The sequence below is a fragment of the Vipera ursinii genome, assembly GCF_947247035.1.
Source record: "Vipera ursinii genome assembly, chromosome: 2".
Taxonomy (NCBI): domain Eukaryota; kingdom Metazoa; phylum Chordata; class Lepidosauria; order Squamata; family Viperidae; genus Vipera; species Vipera ursinii.
Window position 1 is genome coordinate 15,071,380 of NC_139513.1, and position 20,134 is coordinate 15,091,513.

Consider the following 20,134-nt stretch of genomic DNA (forward strand, 5'->3'; position numbering starts at 1 on the left):
AGAACATATCAAGAAAGCCTAAATACCTCCCAGGAGGAGATATATAGTACATTGCAAGTAATTCAAACAACAATGATTTTAAACCACAAAGAAATCCAAAATAACTTTGAAAATATAAATCAATCTATTTCCAAGTTAACTCTACAACAAAAAAAATTCCCAGAAAACAACAACAGAGAAGAAGCAGATAAAACAGATAAATGGATACAAAATTGAGAATAGAGACTTAAAGAGGGACTTTAACAAAACAAGGAAACATGATTTAATCCTAGTGGGGAAAAATTCACAAGAATTGGAAAAAACAATTTATCCCTTAAGACTACAAAATAAATCTGAGGACAAGAAAACAGATTGGATAAAATGGACTGTAGAGATGTCAGGAACATCGGAGAGAAAGGAAATGATAAGAGAAGCAGAGAGAAAAAAAAGATTTTCAACAAACATGGAAAGGCAGAAGCCCCGTACAAAGACACTTCATCTGATTTACTTTTTATGTCTACAGTAACATTTACAAACATCTGGAAAAACCTTTCGACACAGCAAAATACATTGATTAAGAAAGATACTCAGCAAAGGAAAAAAACCAAAGTGGAAATCAAGAAAATAGACAATGGGTCCTACCAGAGAGAATACCTAAAAAAGAAACATTTGTTTGAATGTGGTTAAAAAAATAGAAAAGTTTTGGAATAGATATGTCATTCTAAGAGGGATGAATCCCCTAAATAACATAGTATGCTCCCCCCCTTTTTAATTCTATTTCTTGATATGAATAATATAAAAAAGTTGAAATAGTTTAGATAAAGGAAATGTTTCAGATATTTAAATGTGATTGAATTTTAAGAAAGTTATAATGGATAAAAATGTTTTGAATAAGAGTTAACGGACTAGATGACTAGATGTATTAAATGGTATGCTCTCCTTTCTTTTTTCCCTGCTGTTTTATCTATTCCTTAAGAAATGTAAAAGTGTGAGATGGTTCATATGGAAAAAATAGAGTTAAAATTTTAAATGTAATTTTTGAAAAAATCTTAACCAGTAAGAATACTTAGAATTTTGTGGGAGAAACAAATTTAAATAAGGCCTGTAACAGGATCTATGATATGACAACCAGAATGATTGGATAGAAAAGAAATATTATATTGATGTGATTATTATTTTTAGGAATATTGGGGAAAATATATATTTAATTGTTATCTATCATAACAATAAGAATTGTATTAATTCAATGTTTGCAAAAGAGGATATTTTGGGGAAAAGAGGAAATCAACTAAAACCATTATGTGGATTATGGATTATAGAAATCAATTGTTAGTGATTATTCTACAAATGTAAACCGAGACAACCCACTGTTCACCAATTATTAAGTGATTTATGTTTTTTAAAAAATCAATAAAATATATTATTTAAAAAATGAAGCTGCTCCTTTGGCTGCAGAAGTGAATGGGCTGGGCGTGGCTGTTGGAGCCAGAGATGAGTATAAAAGATATCCCCTGGAAATAAGACCTGGTGCCTCTTTTGGAGGCAAAAAAAAAGACCCAGTCTTGTTTTCAGGAAAACACAGTAATCTGTAAATAATACTCATCTTCCCTTCCCTCCTGGTTATAAATTTATTTCATTTTCAATCGTACATCACTCCAGCCGCTCTCTGCCTCTGATGACGTGAGCTGCAGTTAGGCCTCGACCTCTGTAATTTATTGTTGCATTACTATCTGCCCCAGTCCTAAATTCTATGGAAACACAGCAATTCATTAGGCAGAGTTAAAAAATTAGAACGGCTAAACTGGATCTATTTTGATTGGCATTCTTCTGACATTCCGGGATGGTCTTCTCCATCACTGCCAGTCTTAGACATAGAAACTGGGACATTTCAAACTGGACAACGAAGCTATGGTTTCCCTTTAAAGCAGCCATTGGTTCTTCCAGTGGGTTTGAAGCCTTTGAAAATAATAACATTACAGAGGATCAGCCTGACTTCCCTGATGATTCTCCGAATTCTGAACCAGATTCAACAGACATCATGAAGGCTGAGGTCCCCGTGGAGGGGGGCAGTGAGTAGAAACAAATGTTTCGAAAAGCCTGGAGATGAATTCCTTTAACATAAGAAGAACTTGGCTGATCAATTTGAAAGCTAGTCCTGAGTGTGGCACTTGGGGTATTTGAAGGTGCCTGTGACCCCACTCTTGGTTCTTCTGTGCTTTGTGCCCCACTGAATTTTATTCTTTCTTTTAAAAGATTGAGAATTTCACAAGTTATTTAATTAAACCAAATTTCTGTTTCTGTTTACACTAATACTTCTAGAGCAACAGAAATGACAGGCAACTGTAACTGAAGCTAGAAAGGGTTTGTTAAAAACAGATGACGCCAGACAAACATTATTGCCATTTTTGATGAACTAACTGAATTAGTGGATCTGTGAAATGTTGTGGAGATAGTACACTTGAACTTCAGCAAGTCATTTGACAAAGTAGACCACAACTTACTTCTTGGTAAGATAGAACACTGTGGGATAGACAGAACTAGCAGCAGGTGGATTTGCAATTGACTGACAAACAGCACTCGGTTGACATTCCTCAGTGGAACTACATCTACATGGAGAGAAGCATGCAGTGTGGTATGAAGTGCCATCTTAAGTTATTGAATGAAAAGGGAATCAATAAAATATACATTGGGGTTCTTTTATTACAGATTCTAACATGCAACAGAACTGAGCTACGATAGCTGAAATGGCACTATCGCCATCCAAACCTTACTAGATCTACATTAGAATTTTTTTAAAAAAAATCCCATTTATATCCCGCCCTTCTCCGAAGACTCAGGGCGGCTTACAATTTAAAGCACAAATCAATGTGCTTAGCAATAGTCTTCATTCTATGTATATGCCTGCTTATTAGGGCTTTCGCCCCCCCCAAGCGGCATTATTACAAAGTCAGCTTATTACCCCCGTAGCTAGGGGGGCATTTGCCCAGATTCGCCTGGTATACCAATTGCGCCCCTTTCTGGACCGAGATGCCCTACGTACAGTCACCCACGCACTCATTACCTCCCGTATAGACTACTGCAATGCTCTCTACATGGGGCTGGACTTGAAAACCACCCAGAGGCTTCAGCTGGTGCAGAATGCGGCTGCACGGGTAGTGATGGGAGCTCCCCGATACTCCCATATAACACCTCTGCTCCATGAGCTGCATTGGTTACCGGTTGCCCTCCGGGTGAGATTTAAGGTGCTGGTACTTACCTTTAAAGCCCTACATGGTCTAGGCCCGGTATATTTGCAGGACCATCTGCTACCGGGAACGAATTCCCATCGCCCAGTACGCTCACACAGAGAAGGCCTCAGGGTACCGTCGGCTAGACAATATCGGCTGGCGAACCCCAGGGGAAGGGCCTTCTCTGTGGGAGCGCCAGTCCTATTGAATCAGCTCCCCCCTGAGCTTCGGATGGCCCAAGATCTCCAGTCCTTTCGCCGTGGCCTCAAAACACTCCTTTTCCACCTGGCTGACCTGGACTGACAGGCATTTTAATTATGTTTACAATTTTTAATTTATTTTTAATTTTAATTTATTGCACAGAGGACTTTAATTTTAATTTTATCTTAATTTCTGTACTTATTATATGTTATTGTTGTTAGCCGCCCTGAGTCCTTCGGGAGATAGGGTGGGATATAAGTCCCATTAATAAATAAATAAATAAACAATCTGGGCCCTCATTTTACCTACCTCAGAAGGATGGAAGGCTGAGTCAACCTTGAGTCTGGTGGGATGTGAACCTGCACTAATGGCAGAGTAGAGTGTCCCTCTAAAAATGTTAGCCCTGGTGACCAGTCGGTGCTTTGGTGGGCTATTCTATTTTTTTGTTTTGTTTTTAAAAATTTATTTTGGAAACATTTTTCTTTGTGATTTAATATGCAAACAAACTTACAGAAGTACATGGTATTTAACATTGTAAGTTCTACATTTAGGCAAGAAAAACCAAATACACAGGTATAGTATAGGTGGTACCTTGATCAATAGTAGTCACTGTGAGAGGGATCTCTGAGTCCTACTGAACAATCTCTTAGATATGAGCCAGCAGTGTGCTGCAGCTGCCAAAAAAGCCAACACAGTGCTAGGCTGCATTAACAGAGGGAGAGAATCAAGATCAGGTGAAGTATTAATACCACTTTACAATGCCTTGGTAAGGCCACACCTGGAATACTGCATCCAGTTTTGGTCACCACAATGTAAAAAAGATGTTGAGACTCTGGAAAGAGTACAGAGAAGAGGAACAACAACCCGGAGCTGCGGGTTGCAGACCTGTGGACTAGGAGGTCCCTTCCAACTCTGTTATTCTGTTATGGACTTTCTGTTTTCTTGGCAACAAAATGGGACTGAAGCTGCCACTGGTTTTGATGGGATTTTTTTTAACTTCCATGACTTGCCAATAAGCATGGTATTTCCTATTGCTGCTGCATTTGTATATTAACCAGGTTGGACATGTCTTGACTCAACACTTTTTAAAAAAAAATAGCTATTGAGCTTTTGGGATGTTCAGTTTGATAGATAGTCCTTGCTTACCACTTGTTCCCTGAGCCTTCAAGGTTACAGTGGCACTGTAAAAGCAGACTTACACCTGGCAACACAGATTTGTGGTCATCGTAGCACTTGTTCAGAGACCTAAACAAGTCAGCAGTTCCTGTGCTTATGAAGGTGCAGGAAGAGGAAATGCACCAATTTGGGTTCTGCCAACTGTTGCATATTTATGATGGTTGCAGTATCCCACTCTCACAATCTCTGGTTATGAGCTTCACAGCTAGATTCTAAGAAGCAAAATCAGTGGGGATGCCTGCAGGAAGTTTCAAATCACTGACATATGAAATTGCCTTTAACAACCCATAGGGATTTGCTTAATAACTGCAGAAGAACAGATGTAAGTTAAGCCCCGTCATGTTACATGATGCTTAATGACCGATTGCTTAGTGACACAGAAGCCAGTCCCAATTGCCAGTCCCCCTCTTCATGGAACCCGGCAGGAGCCACAAGAAACCCCCCCTTTTTATTTTTTACACACCTGACACAACGTCCAAGACTTCAGAGGCAAGCAACACAATCAACAAAAACATGAAGCCGCAGGTTTACTGTTGCCTTTGACAACCAGCACCTCCCACACCTCTTCCTTTTATAGTCCAGCCAGGGCATGGCTTCTTAATGACTTTTCTTTTGCCTCTGGAGCCGCCCCACTGCCTCCCTCTGTCTTGCTCACCTCTCCTCTCTGCGCCTTCATGCATCTGGGACTGGCTCCATCTGTTCTTCATTGTGGTCCAACTCAGACTCCCAAAACTGCTGTGTCGCTGCCTGAGTGTGAGTAGAGGGGCCAGGCTCCTCATCTGACTGTGAGTCTTGGTGGTCCTCAGTACCTTCCTCAGATTCCAATGTCACTTCAGGCCTCTCCTCCTCATCTGAGTCCTCAGACTTAGCTGCTGGATCCACTGGCTGGTGAGGAATCACAACAGGAGTTGTGGACAGTATTTTCTCCTCCTATTTGCAGGTAAGGACTTCCATGAGCAAAACTGGTGCTTCGAATCAGGCAGATGCTTTTGGCATGATTTCATCATTTATAAAACATACAAAGAACGGCTGCAGAGAGACTAGGGGTTATTTTGAAAAGCTAAGTAGGGTCAAGCTTCCATCTTCAAGTTTCTGTATCTAGCAAAACTAAGTGTTCATGAATTGTCTTCCACCCCTGCAAGACAAATAACTGGCTGGAAGAGTCCTCACCAACATGATAGTAGTGTTCCAATATTTGAGGGTCTGCCACAAAGAGGAAGGGGTCAACCTATTCTCCAAAGCACCTGCAGGCAAGACAAGAAGCAATGGATGGAAACCTATCAAGGATAGGTACAACCTAGAGCTAAGGAGAATTTTCCTGAGAATTTTCCTCATCATGGAAAATTTTTCAGAGGAGATTGGACAAGCATTTGTCAGGAATGGTAATAGGGTCTCCTGCCTGAGCAGGGGGTTGGACTAGAAGACTTCCAAGGTCCCTTCCAACACTATTATTCTGTTATTGATCAGTTAAAAACCCCACATCTCTAAAATTAGTTCAAAAGCTTTGACGACAACCATTTTGGTACATTTTTTCAGGCTTGGAAAACATGGATTTTCTCCATATATACATTTGTAGATGTGCGTATCTGTATTTCTCTCTGTATGTGTCAGGGCCTACTTCAAGCCCACATCTTAAGAAAGCAGAACTCTTGGAAACAGTTTCTTCCAAACAGGAACTTTTATTAAGGATAGGAGATAGCAGGCATAATAGACAGGAACTGAGGGATTCCTTTACAGATCGGTATTTTAAAGTGTCCCTAAGCAAACCCCACCCCACAGTTCATCCGGGCGGTGCAGACCAGCAAATCCCCAGATGTTAAGTTCATCAATGGGAAAAGAAAGATAACATCAGTCTAGCTCCGTTTGTGCAGGATCATTCCACAGCTCTTCACACCTCATTTTGAGGACAGAGAAATAAACCAGGTCCCGGAGGTTTGTGTCTCTACCCCACCCTTTTTCCCAGCTGCCCAGTTAGGGAGGAGGAGTTTAGAGGGATGCATAGTATAGGAGGCAATTTGTGACATTGTAACGGATAGCAGACAAAAGGCAAATAAAAGGTTACATTGTAGTTAATAGAGGAAGGTAAAGCAATAAAACTCGCATGCCTATCCCCCCTCCCCTTTGGGAGTATGGCAGAATCCAGGGAAAGGTGAGATTTGGTTTTAGATCAAAGGAGATCTAACAGGCTTCAGCTCAACCCTGACAAGACTGAGTGGCTGTGCGTGTTGGCATCTCGGGAAACGCAGAATATTCCATCTCTTAATATGGGGGGTGAGCTATTACCCCCTGTAGATCGGGCTCGCAACTTGGGGGTCCTTCTAGATTCACAGCTCTCCTTAGAAGATCATATAGGAGCTGTGACTAGGGGGGCCTTCGCCCAGGTTCACCTGGTGCGCCAGTTGCGGCCCTATCTAGACCGGGATGCCTTGCGTACAGTCACTCATGCGCTCGTGACCTCTCGTTTGGACTACTGCAACGCTCTCTACATGGTGCTGTCCTTGACCACTCGGAGGCTTCAACTGGTGCAGAATGCAGCCGCGCGAGTGGTCTTGGGGGTCTCCCGATACTCCCATGTTAAACCTCTGCTCCGCGAGCTGCATTGGCTGCCAGTTGCCCTCCGGGTGAGATTCAAGGTGCTGGTAATGACCTATAAAGCCCTACATGGCATGGGTCCGGATTACCTATGGCAGCACCTGCTGCCGGCATCAACTTCCCTCCGTCCAGTGCGCTCCCACAGAGTGGGCCTCCTCAGGGTGCCTCCGATCAGAGAATGTCGATTGGTGGCCCCCAGGGGGAGGGCGTTTTCTGTGGGCACGCCAGACCTATGGAACCGTTTGCCGGTTGAGCTCTGGATGGCCCCCGACCTTCGCTCCTTCCGACGTGATCTAAAAACTTATTTGTTTGAACAAGCCGGCCTGGTTTGATGGGTTTAGGGTTGGATCTAATTTTAACATAGTTTTAAGCATTGTATTATATTGGGCATGATTATTTAATTCTTTTAACTTCTTTTAACTTTTGTATTTATATTTTGATATTTATTGCCCTGTACACCGCCCTGAGTCCTTCGGGAGATGGGTGGTATAAAAATTTAATAAATAAATAAATAAATAAATAAATAAATAAATAAATAAAAATGAAATATAAATGGATTCTGACAGTATGCATATATCTGCAATTATATAATCTATTATCACTTCCAGATGTATTTGATGATAACCCTTTGCAGTGCTAAGAAGTTGTGATTCACCCAAATGAACAACTGAATTTGATTGAATGGATATTTGAACTTGGATGTCAGTAGTTTTCCATGTGTCAAATGAATCATAAATAATGTACGAGCTTATTCTAGTATCCTACCATGTTTGCTTTTTCATTTTAGTGTATACTTTCTTCTTTTTTCACATCTTCTGAAACCATTTTATACACAAAGTTACACTTCTTTGAATCTTATAGACAAAGAGAATGGCAATATGAGCACTCTGGGCAACTAAGAATAACAAACAACATTGAAAAGGAAAAAAATAGAACCAGAAATCAAAATATTTTCCATTTCCTTCAGAAAACCACACAATTCTCCTCCTCCAGCAGCTGTTAGACAAAAGAGAAAATCAAGAAAGATTTCAAACTGGAATAAGAATATGCAGCAATTAAGGATACATTACATGAAAAGTCAAGGGAGCTTATTTTTCATTCAGTAGAAGAGGGGAATATATGGAATTCATTTGGAGAAAAGCTCAGTAGGAAAGCGACATAGAGCAGACAGTAATGCAGGCCTCAATCTTTCAGAAAGAAGATGGCTTGAATGAAAGCACCACTAAACAAATTTTTGACCTCAAGAATATCAGCTGTGGAAAAGCTGATTTATAGATGTGACTATTGTGACTATTGCAAGAAAAGCATAGATTACACATCACAGCTGATTATGCACAAGAGGAATCACATAGGAGAAAACCCATACAAATTACCTGAATGTGGCAAAAGCTTTGGTCACAACAGCTCACGTATGTTTGTTGTTTGTCGACTTCAATCATTCCCCAGCATCTAGTAGACAAACTGGGCCTTTTAGGCTTAAACATCCTTTGTGCAACTGGATTCTTTGTCTTACCAACAGGCCCCAATATGTGCGAATTGGAACAAATACCTCTAATACCATTTTCTTGAGCACAGGTTCTCCTCAGGGCTGTGTCCTAAGTCCGCTATTGTTCAACCTGTTGACCCATGGCTGTTGTGCTAGGTTTGCCACCAACCATATTGTGAAGTTCGCAGTAGTGGGCCTTATTCATGATAACAAGGTGGAGGCTTACCGCAAGGAGGTTGAGGGGTTGGTGAACTGGTGTAAGGAAAGCAGCCTAGTTTTAAATACTGGAAAAACCAAAAAAATCATTGTTGATTTCAGAAAAGGCAGGCACAGCCACACTTCTTGGTGCATAAATGATTCACCTGTGGAGATGGTTACCAGCATCAAATTCCTGGGTGTGCAGCGAATGAGTAGGCTGGCTTGGTCGCTCAAGAGTAAGAAACTGGTGAAGCGGACACAGCAGTGCCTGCATTTTCTGCGTCGCATGAGAAAAACACATCTTCCTTCCTCTGTCCTGACCACTTTCTACAGGGGAACAATCGAGAGCATCCTATCATACAGCATCACAGTCTGGTTTGAAAGCATCACTGCTTCAGACAGGAAGGTGGTGGAGAGAGGGGTGAGGATGGCTGAAAAGATCATTGACAGTTCCTTCCCCTCCATCCAGGACATAGCACAGAAGCGTTGCTTGAGTAGGGTCTGTAAGATTATCTGGGATGCTACACATCCTCTTCATGACCTGTTTTCCTTGTTACCTTCTGGGAGGAGGCTTTGTGGTATCCATAGCAGAACATCCAGATTCAGCCATAGTTTCATTCCATACAGCATTAACCATGTGAACTCTCAGGCTTGTTCCTTCCGTTATATATTCAAGATGGACAGTATTTAATATTTATTTGTTATATATATGTAGGGGTGTGGGTTTATACATGTGTGTGTGTGTGTGTGTGTGTGTGTGTGTAGAGAGAGAGAGTTAGGTGTGTGTCATGTGTGTGTTCCACTAAATTTCATTTTTGATCTGTGCCGTTGTGCCCACAGTAAAAAAATGACAATAAATGTTTGTCTTGTCTTGTTTTATCTCCCTTGTGGTTCATGAAAGGAGTCACAGAAGAGAGAAGCCATAAAAATACTCCCTATGTGGTAAATGCTTTAGTGAGCATGGCAACGTGGTTATACTGTACATCAGAGAACTCACAGCAGGGAGAAAATGCATATCTGTAGACTGAGTGAAAGTTTCGTTGAAATTCCTGCATCTTGAGACACCAGAGGACTCATAAGGAGAGAAACCCTTTGAATATCCTGATTGTGGAAAGAGTTTCAGTCAGAATTCCTACCTCATTGGACACCAGAGGACTCACAAAGGAGAGAAACCCTTTGAATACCCTGATTGTGGGGAATGTTTCAGTTATAATTCCACCCTGGTGATATCCCGGAGGACTCACGCTGAAGGGAATCCCTTCAAATGCCCTGATTGTGGGAAAGGTTTTATTAGATATTGCCACTTTCTGAGACACCAGAGGACTCACACAGGAGAGAAAACTTTTGAATGTCCTGATTGTGGGAAACTTTTCAGTCAGAATTCCCACCTCATGAGACACCAGCGGATGCACACAGGAGAGAAACCTTTTGAATGTCTTGATTGTGGCAGAGTTTTAATTAGAATTCCAACCTTGTGGAGCATCAGTAATTGAGGCGAATGGAGTTGAAGCATTCAAATATTAGATTCCTTGAGGATGTGGAGGAGAGGAGGAGAACAGTAGAGGAATTTCCTCTTCTGGCTCTCTGTAGGGAGGGTGGCTCTCCTGGTCTTCCCATGCTACAACCAGCAGCTGAAAGGTGAGCTGAGGACAGGTGGAGGAGAGGCCGGGTTGTAAAAGCAGAGAAGCAAATTGGTTGAATCATGTCAGCTGCTACACATACCTTCTCTCCCCAGATTCTATTCCACTGGTGGTGTAAGCTTTAAAACTGGTGCATTTTTGTGTTTATTGGGAGATTTAAAAGGCTCTTTCAGGTTAGGGTTGGCTCCTTGTGATTTTGTGGACATGTTCTTTTCTTTCTAACAATTTTGAACTGATCTGCCAGTGCTGTCTTCAGGAATTTTGTTTTTACTTCCATATCTAGGAAACAAATGCAGGATTTCCTGGTGGTGTGTCATCCATGTATTAACCTGGTGCATCTGTGCGTAACCCAGAACTTTTTTAAAAAACCAAATAGTAATTGGGCCCATTTGGCATGTTCGGTTTTATAGGTAATCTTCACGTACCACTTATCATTCAGTCTTCAGAGTTTCAGTGGTACTGAAAAAGAGGTCTTACAACCGTTCTTCAAAGTTCTGGCTGTCACGGTTATTTAGGGGTGGCAATGTGGTTCTGGACAGTATTTCTTGCCTTTAACGTATTTGGAGTGGTGGACTTCTATAGGTAGAATAGGTCCTTTAAATCTAGCTGAAGATCTTGGGATCATTTCATCAATGAACAAACCCTCCATCACTCTAAAATTAGCCAAAAAATGTGGGTGTACCCACGTGTGTGTGTGTGTGTGTGTTTGTGTGTGTGTATAAAATCTGTCCCCAGCACTTCCAGATATATTTGATGATAACTCTTTGCAATCCTATTAACTTGTTATTGACCCAAATCAACAAGTAAAATTTCATAACTGAATGGGTATTTGAACTTGGATCACACTAGACATTATTGAAAATAAATCATTATTAATGTAAGAGATTGTTATCATTTTGGCATCTTTGTTTTTTATTGAAATGTATGCTTAAGCATCAGGTTTTTTCAAATGTTGTGCAGCCCTTTTATAAACCCTAATTAAACTAACCCTTTTATGTGAATCTTACAGGCAAATGAATGCCAAAGAGAGTAATGTGGAGAACTGAGAATCACAAGCTTCATTAAATTGCAAAGCAAACGAAAGCAGCAATCAAAATCTTATTAGTTGCTATGAAAAAACCCCAAACATTTCTTCTCCAACAGGTGACAGAGAAGGAATAGAAAACCAGGAAAAGAGTTTTGAGCTGGACAAAATAGAGTATACGGAAGAGAGATATCAAAATATCAAGGGGGATCATTTCCTAGTTCACAAAAAGAGGGAAACATCTGGAAGTCATTGGAAAGGAAAAACTCACTTGGACAGCCACATAAGATAGACCGTAATGCAGGCCTCGCCCTCTGAGGAAGGGAACAGTAACTTGAATCAAAGCTCCATCCAACAAGGGAATCAGAGTACTTTTGATATCCTTGAGAATCCAAGAATATCAGTGGTGGAAAAGATCCTCAGATGTGCCTATTGTGGGAAAAGCACAGGTTGCAGATCACAGCTGAATATTCATGAGAGGATCCACACTGGAGAAAAACCATATGAATGCTCCCAATGCACCAAAAGCTTTGGTCAGAACAGCTCACTTTTGGTTCATGGAAGGACTCACAACAGAGAGGAGCTCTACCAGGTCTCCCAGTGCAGCAAAACATATAGCGAGCAGGAGAAGCAAATAATACACCAAAGCATTCACACTATGGAGAAACCCTTTGAATGTCCTGACTCTGGGAAAGGTTTCAGTCATAATAGCAGCCTGGTGAAACACCAGAAGACTCACACAGGAGAAAAGCAATTTCAATGTCCTGATTGTGGTAAAAAGTTCAGTCATAATTCCATCCTGCTGGACCACCAGAGGACTCACACAGGAGAGAAACCCTTTGAATGTCCTGACTGTGGGAAACATTTCAGTCATAATTCTTACCTGGTGAAACACCAGAAGACTCACACAGGAGAAAAGCCATTTGAATGTCCCTTCTGTGGGAAAACTTTCAGTGTCTATTTCAATCTGGTCATACACCAGAGGATTCACACAGGAGAGAAACCGTATCAGTGTCCAGACTGTGGAGAAAGTTTCAGTTGTAATTCTGACCTGGTGCAACATCAGAGGACTCACACAGGAGAAAAGCCCTTTGAATATCCTGACTGTGGGAAAAGTTTCAGTCGTAATTGCAACCTGGTGATACACCAGAGAACTCACACAGGAGAAAAGCACTTTGAATGTCCTGACTGTGGGAAAAGTTTCAGTCGTAATTACAACCTGGTGATACACCAGAGAACTCACACTGGAGAAAAGCACTTTGAATGTCCTGATTGTGGGAAAGGTTTCAGTCGTAATTACAGCCTGGTGAGCCACCAGTGGATTCATACAGGAGAGAAACCCTTTGAATGTCCTGATTGTGGGAAAAGTTTCAGTCGTAATTCCTGTCTGGTGATACACCAGAGGACACACACAGGAGAGAAACCATTTGAATGTCCTGTCTGTGGGAAAAGTTTCAGTCAGAAATCCAACCTGGTGAACCACCAGAGGACTCACACAGGAGAAAAGCACTCTGAATGTCTTGATTGTGGGAAAAGTTTCAGTCGTAATTACAGCCTGGTGAGCCACCAGTGGATTCATACAGGAGAGAAACCCTTTGAATGTCCTGATTGTGGGGAAAGTTTCAGTAGTAATTCTGAGCTGGTGAAACATCAGAGGACTCACACAGAAGAAAAGCCCTTTGAATGTCCTGATTGTGGGAAAAGTTTCAGTTGTAATTCCAGCCTGGTGAGACACCAGAGGACTCACACAGGACAGAAACCCTTTGAATGTCCTGATTGTGGGAAAAGTTTCAGTCGTAATTCCTGTCTGGTGATACACCAGAGGACACACACAGGAGAGAAACCATTTGAATGTCCTGTCTGTGGGAAAAGTTTCAGTCAGAAATCCAACCTGGTGAACCACCAGAGGACTCACACAAGAGAGAAACCCTTTGAATGTCCTGTCTGTGGGAAAAGTTTCAGTGAGAATTCCAGCCTGGTGAACCACCAAAGTACTCACACAGGAGAGAAACCATATCAGTGTCTGGATTGTGGAAACAGTTTCAGTCAGAATTCCAGCCTGGTGATACACCAGAGGACTCACACGGGGAGGAAACCTTTTAGATCTCATTTGTGGATGTTGCTTCAGGCCTAACTCATTCTTTATCACACATGAGGAAAGTCCATATGAGGCAAAAGTAAATGAGTTTATAGACCACTTGAATTTCATTTGTGATATTTCATTGAAGGTGTAGGTGAGGAATTGACTATTCAAATTCTGGCCTGATGCTTTCTAGTGAAACATGTCTCAGAATTAGAGTTGTAAGTACAGAGAAAACAAAAATGAAAAAAGTCCTACTACCAGTTTCTGGTTATCAGCAGCAGTTATTGGATATTTCCTTTTGCAGAAGTTGTGGAATTCCTCAAAAAAACTTTTGGGAGGTGTTTTTGTATATTGATTATTGAATTCCCACATGTGGAGCTTCAGTCTTCTACCTTGGTTTCCTCCAGATTTTGGGACCTCGAATTCTTCAGTCAGCATACAAGTAGTCCTCAAGATATGACTGTCATAGGCCTTGCAATTAGGTTTGCATGTTAAAATAGCTGTTAATTGAGACTGCTTTCCTTAACTACTCACATCCTGCTGCTCACCCTGATGCAGCCGTCAATTAAATGTGTGAATCACTAAGCAGAACACTGGCTACCACAGGGTTGGAAAACTCTTTGGAAGCCTAGCACAGGGTCAGGCTTACCTGCTATAGGCATCCCTAGGTTTCCCCACCCTCCAAGACAGCCTGTGCTCTGTTGCCCAGCCCTGGTGTTCCCACAGTCCTTTCCCTCTCCCCCCCACAAGCTCCCCATAGGCTTTTCCCCCTCCCACTGTGTCCCTGCAGTTCTTAGGCCTGATTCCCACCCCACGCCTCAAACCCTCCTTCTCCTTAACTTTGAAACTCTCTGAACCTCATTCTGGGGATGGAGGGGGAGGGCACACATCTCTAGGCTGTATGATTGTGTCCTGGAAGCAGCCATTATTTTCAGTGGGCCCTGGCTTCATCGCTGGGCTATGCAGTGGACCTGTGGAAGCAGGTACCATTTTGCCACATTGTCCGCACTTTCATGCAGAAGAGTGACAAACCGCTGATTTGCTACCTTAAAATGAGAAAAAAATATGTTTCATTTTTAAAGATGTATTATGTTAGAATTATCAGTAGCTTTTGACAATGGATACAATGGGTATTGTCAGTGTTACTATGAAAATTAGGGCAAGGCAAGTCGCTCAAAAGTTGCCTCAAACAAGTTTAATAATAAAAAGCTAATGTAAAGCTGATTTCCCAACTCTTGCTTAGCGATGAGGATTTCACACATAGTGTCTTTCTAACATACCACAATTGTTAATCTGTAATCTCTGTCTTGTGTATTCTGCACCTCTATAACTACTGTTTCCCTAAAAGTAAGGCCTACCCCCCAAAATAAGCCCTAGCTTGATTTTGGGGGATGGGCCTAATATAAGTCCTATCCCCCAAATAAGCCCTAGTTTTGGGGCGAGGCACACACCTAAAAATCAAGCTAGGGCAGGGCGTAAGGGTGTGGAGTTGCCCCATGCACCCTGCACCCATTTGCCTTGCAGCCAGGCTTCTCACTGGCCCACTTCCTATGCAGTGTCTTCTGCAGCCAGGCCTGGATTTCTCAGTCACAGGCCTTTCGGGAACACCACTGCAGCAGAGAACCAAGCTATGGATTCATTTTTTCAGGCTTGAAAGACATGGATCTTCTCCATATATACATTTGTTGGTATGCGTATCTGTATTTGTCTCTGTGTGCATATATCTGCAATTACATAATCTATCTTATCACTTAGAGATATATTTGATGATAACCCTTTGCAGTGCTAAGAATTTGTGACTGACCAAAGTCAACAAGAGAATTGACCACAAATCAAAAACTGAATTTGATTGAATGAAAATTTGAACTTTGATGTCGGTAGTTTTCCCTGTGTCAAATGAATCATAAATAATGTAAGAGATTATTCTTGCATTGTGTCATATTTGATTTTTCATTTTAATGTATACTTACTTTTTTCACATGTTCTGAAAATATTTTATACACAATTAAATTTACACTTTTCTTTGAATCTTATAGACAAAGAGGACGGCAATAAGAGCATTCTGGACAACTAAGAATAACAAGCAACATTGAAAAGGGAAAAAAAATCAAATCATAAATCAAAATATTTTCCATTTCCTTCGGAAAACCACAAAATTCTCCTCCTCCTGCAGCAGCTGTTAGACCAAAGAGAGAAAATCAAAAAGATTTCAAACTGGAATAAGTAGATTATGCAGAAATCAAGGATACTTTATATAAAAAGTCAAGGAAGATTATTTTTCATTCAGTAAAAGAGGGAAATATATGGAATTCAGTTGGAGAAAGGCTCAATAGGAAAGCGACATAGAGCAGAGAGTAATGGAGGCCTCAATGTTTCAGAAAGAAAACGTCTTGAATGAAAGCACCACTAAACAAGGGATTGTTCATATTTTTGATCTCCTCAAAAATATCAGCTGTGGAAAATCTCCATAGATGTCCCGTTTGTGGGAAAGGCATAGATAGGAAATCACAGATTATGCATGATAATCACACTGGAAAAAAGCCATAACAATTATCCAAATGTGTTGAAAGCTGTATTTAGAACAGCTCTCTTGAGAGTAACCAGAGGACTCAGAGGACAGAAACCCTTTGTTCTGATTGTGTGAAAGTTTCATTATAAATTCCCAAGTTGTGAGACACCAGAGGACTCAACACAGGATAGAAACCCTTCGAATGTTCTGACTGGGAAAAGTTTCCATCACAATTCCAGTTTGGAGATACACCAGTGGATTCACTCCAGGGATAAACTCTGTGAGTGCCCAGATTGTGGGGGGAAAATTTGCCACATGATGAGACACCAGAGGACTCACACAGGGGAGAAACCCTTTGAATGTTGTCTTTGTGGGAAACGTTTCAGTCAGAATTACCATCTCATGAGACACCAGAGGACTCATACAGGAGAGAAAGCATATGAGTGTCCTGTTTGTGGCAAAAGTTTCAATCAGAATTCCAATCTCATGAGACACCAGAAGACTCACACAGGAGAGAAACCCTTTGAATGTCCTGATTGTGGGAAAAGTTTCAGTTATAATTCCAGCCTGGTGATACACCAGAGGACTCACACAGGAGACAAACCCTTTGAATGTCCGGATTGTGGGAAAGATTTCAGGGATAATTTCAGCCTAGTGATACACCAGAGTACTCACACAGGAGAGAAACCCTTTGAATGTCCTGATTGTGGGAAACGTTTCACTCAGAATTCCAACCTCATGAGACACCAGAGGATTCACACAGGAGAGAAACCTTTTGAATGTCCTGATTGTGGGGAAAGTTTCAGTCAGATGTCCACACTTGTGAAACACCAGATGATTCACACAGGAGAGAAACCCTTTGAATGTCCTGTCTGTGGCAAAGGTTTCAGTCGCAATTCCAACCTTGTGGTACACCAGAGGATTCACACAGGAGAGAAGCCCTTTGAATGTCCTGATTGTGGCAAAAGTTTCAGTTATAATTCCAGCCTGGTGATACACCATAGGATTCACACAGGAGAGAAACCCTTTGAATGTCCTGATTGTGGTAAACGTTTCAGTGAGAAATCTAACCTGGTGAAACACCAGAGGACTCATACATTAGAGAAAACATTTGAATATCCGGATTGTGGAAAATGTTTCAGTGATAATTCCAGCCTGGCGAACCACCAGAGGACTCGCATAGGAGAGAAATTGTATCAGTGTCCGGACTGTTGGAAAAGTTTCAGTCAGATGTCCAACCTGGTGAAACACCGGAGGATTCACACAGGAGAGAAACCCTTTGACTGTCTTGTCTGTGGGAAAAGTTTCAGTCGCAATTCCAATCTGGTGGTACACCAGAGGATTCACACAGGAGAGAAACCCTTTGAATGTCCTGATTGTGGCCAAAGTTTCAGTTACATGTGGGAGAAACTTTTCAAATGTCCAGTCTGTGGACGTTACTTGACTCATAAATCATCCCTTATTGCACATGAGGAAACCCACATGAGGCAAAAGTTGAAGAGTTTAGAAAAGGCTTGAATTTCATTTGTGATCTCCCATTGAAAATGTGTAAGTGTAGGTGAGAAATTGACTGTTTGAATTCTGGCCTGATTCTTTCTAGTGAAACATGTCTCAGAATTAGACTTGTAGGTGGAGAGAAAAGAAAATTGGAAAAAGGCTAACTACCAGTTTCTTGTTCTCAGGAGCAGTTACTCAATATTTCCTTTTGCAGAAGTAGTGGAATTCCTCAAAAAGGCTTCTGGGTGGTCATTTTGAATATTTATTATGTAATTCCCACATGTGGAGTTTCAGTCTTCTGCCTTGCTTTCCTCCAGATTTTGAGGCCCAGAATTCCTCAACCAGCATACAAGTAGTCCTCAAGATACAACTGTCATGGCCTGCCAATTACGGTTGCATGCTGCAACGGCCATTAAGTGAGACTGCTTTCCTTAACTACCCTGATCTCCCTGAGCCTCTATGGCCCTTCCCTCCTCCATAGGGTTCCCCAGTCATTTCCCTCCCCCTCCCCCTAGGGTCACCACAGGCCTCTCCTTCCCCCAGGATCCACTTTATCCTGATTAACAAGTCTCACACCCTCCTCCTCCTTACCTTTTCTGATCCTCATGTTGGGAAAGGAGGGGAGGGCATGCATTCCTGGGCCTCATGACTGCGTCCTGGAAGCGCCCATCATTTTCAGTGGGTCCTGGATTCATCTGTGGGCCATGCGGTGGATTTGTGGAAGCAGCTGCCATTTTATCATACTGTCTGCACTGTCTCACAGAAGAGTGACAAACCTTCCTGTTTTGCCACCTTAACCTGAGGGGAAAGGTGTACAGTAGAAAATGTTTCATTTTTAAAAATGTATTATGTTGGAATTATCAGTAGCTTTTGACAAGGAAAAAATGGGTATTTTCAGTGTTGCTATGAACATTATGGCAAGGCAAGTGATTCAGAGTTGCCTGAAACTGTGAGATGGGCAGTGATTAAGTTTAATAATAAAGGAATTTAATACTAAATAAATATTAAGTCATTTCCCAACTCTTGCTCAGTGATGAGGATTCCACACATACAGTGGGTTTCTAACACACTACAATTGTTAACTTGTAATCAGTCTCTTTTGCATTCTGCACCTCTGTAACTAATCTGTAACTAATACTCAGCTTCCCTTCCCTCCTGATTATAAATTTAAAATTCAGTTTCAATCGTACATCAGTCGAGCCATTTTCTGCCTCTGATTGGTTTGAGCTGCAGCTAGGCCTCTGCCTCTTAATTTATTGTTGCATTGCTATCTATCTGCCCCAGTCCTATCAAAGTACGGCACTTCTTTAGGCATGGTTAAAAAATTCAAGTGGTTAAAATGAATCTGTTTTGATTGACAATCCTTTCGGATTCAGGGATGGTCTTCTCCATTCCTGCCATTCTGAGAGAAGGAAATTATGACATTTGAAACTGGAAAACAAAGCTAGGATTTCCCTCGTATTTTTACCACTTCTAAAGCAGCCTTCAGTTGTGCAATATCATTGCTCCCTTGGATCCCATTGGGGTTGTAGCCTTTGAAAACCATAATGATCTGTCTGACTTCCCTGATGATTCTCTGAATGTCAAAGGGAGCACTGTGGAGACCTGAGAATCAAAAGCAGCATTAAAATCCACAGCAAGTCAAGGCAGCAATCAAAATCTTATTAGCTACTCTGGAAAACCAGAAGTTTTCTTCCCCAGCAAGTCAAAGACAAGAAAGAGAAAGGCGGGAAAAGGGTTTTGAGCTGGAAAAAATTGACTATATGGAAGAAATATATTGAAATATCAAAGGAAATCATTTCCTAGTTCAGAAAAAGAGGGAAATATCCGGAAGTCAGTGGGAAGGAAAAGGTCACCTGGACAATCACATAAGGCAGACCTTTTTGGAATAGAACAGAATAGAGCTGGGAGGTTTGTATTTAAATTGTGGTTTATATTACACTATATCTAGAAATGTAAACTAGAAATAAAATACGTACATGGGGTGAAACAGCAAACACCAATACACAGCAATTACAGTGATCAAACAGACGAGAGAGAAAGACTCCAGCAGAAAAATTTCCCTTTTATATTCAGACTCTTAAAGGGATACACACACCTGCTGAGTCATTCCTAGTATTTCATCATCCATGTTACATTACATCTTTACATAAAGCTGTTTAGCCTTTAAATCAGGATCCTGACACAACAAGAAGTGATGGTACCGCTTTACACCGTGCTGGTGATTCCACACTTAGGATACTGCCCCCCATTCTGGTCCCATGGTATGGTATAGATGTTGAGACCCTTCAAAACGTGCAGAGAAGAAAGATGATAAATGGTCTGGATGCTAAATGGCAATCTATTGAGAGAGCTAGTTATACTTAGGCCATGGAAGAAAAGGATTGGGGGGTGCATCATGGCTGTCTTCCACTACTTGAGGGGCTGTCACAAAGAAGAGGAGGTTGAATTATATTTACAAAAGGCAGAAGAAGAACTAATGCATGGAAGGTTGTCAAAGAAAGATCCAACCTAGAAATTAG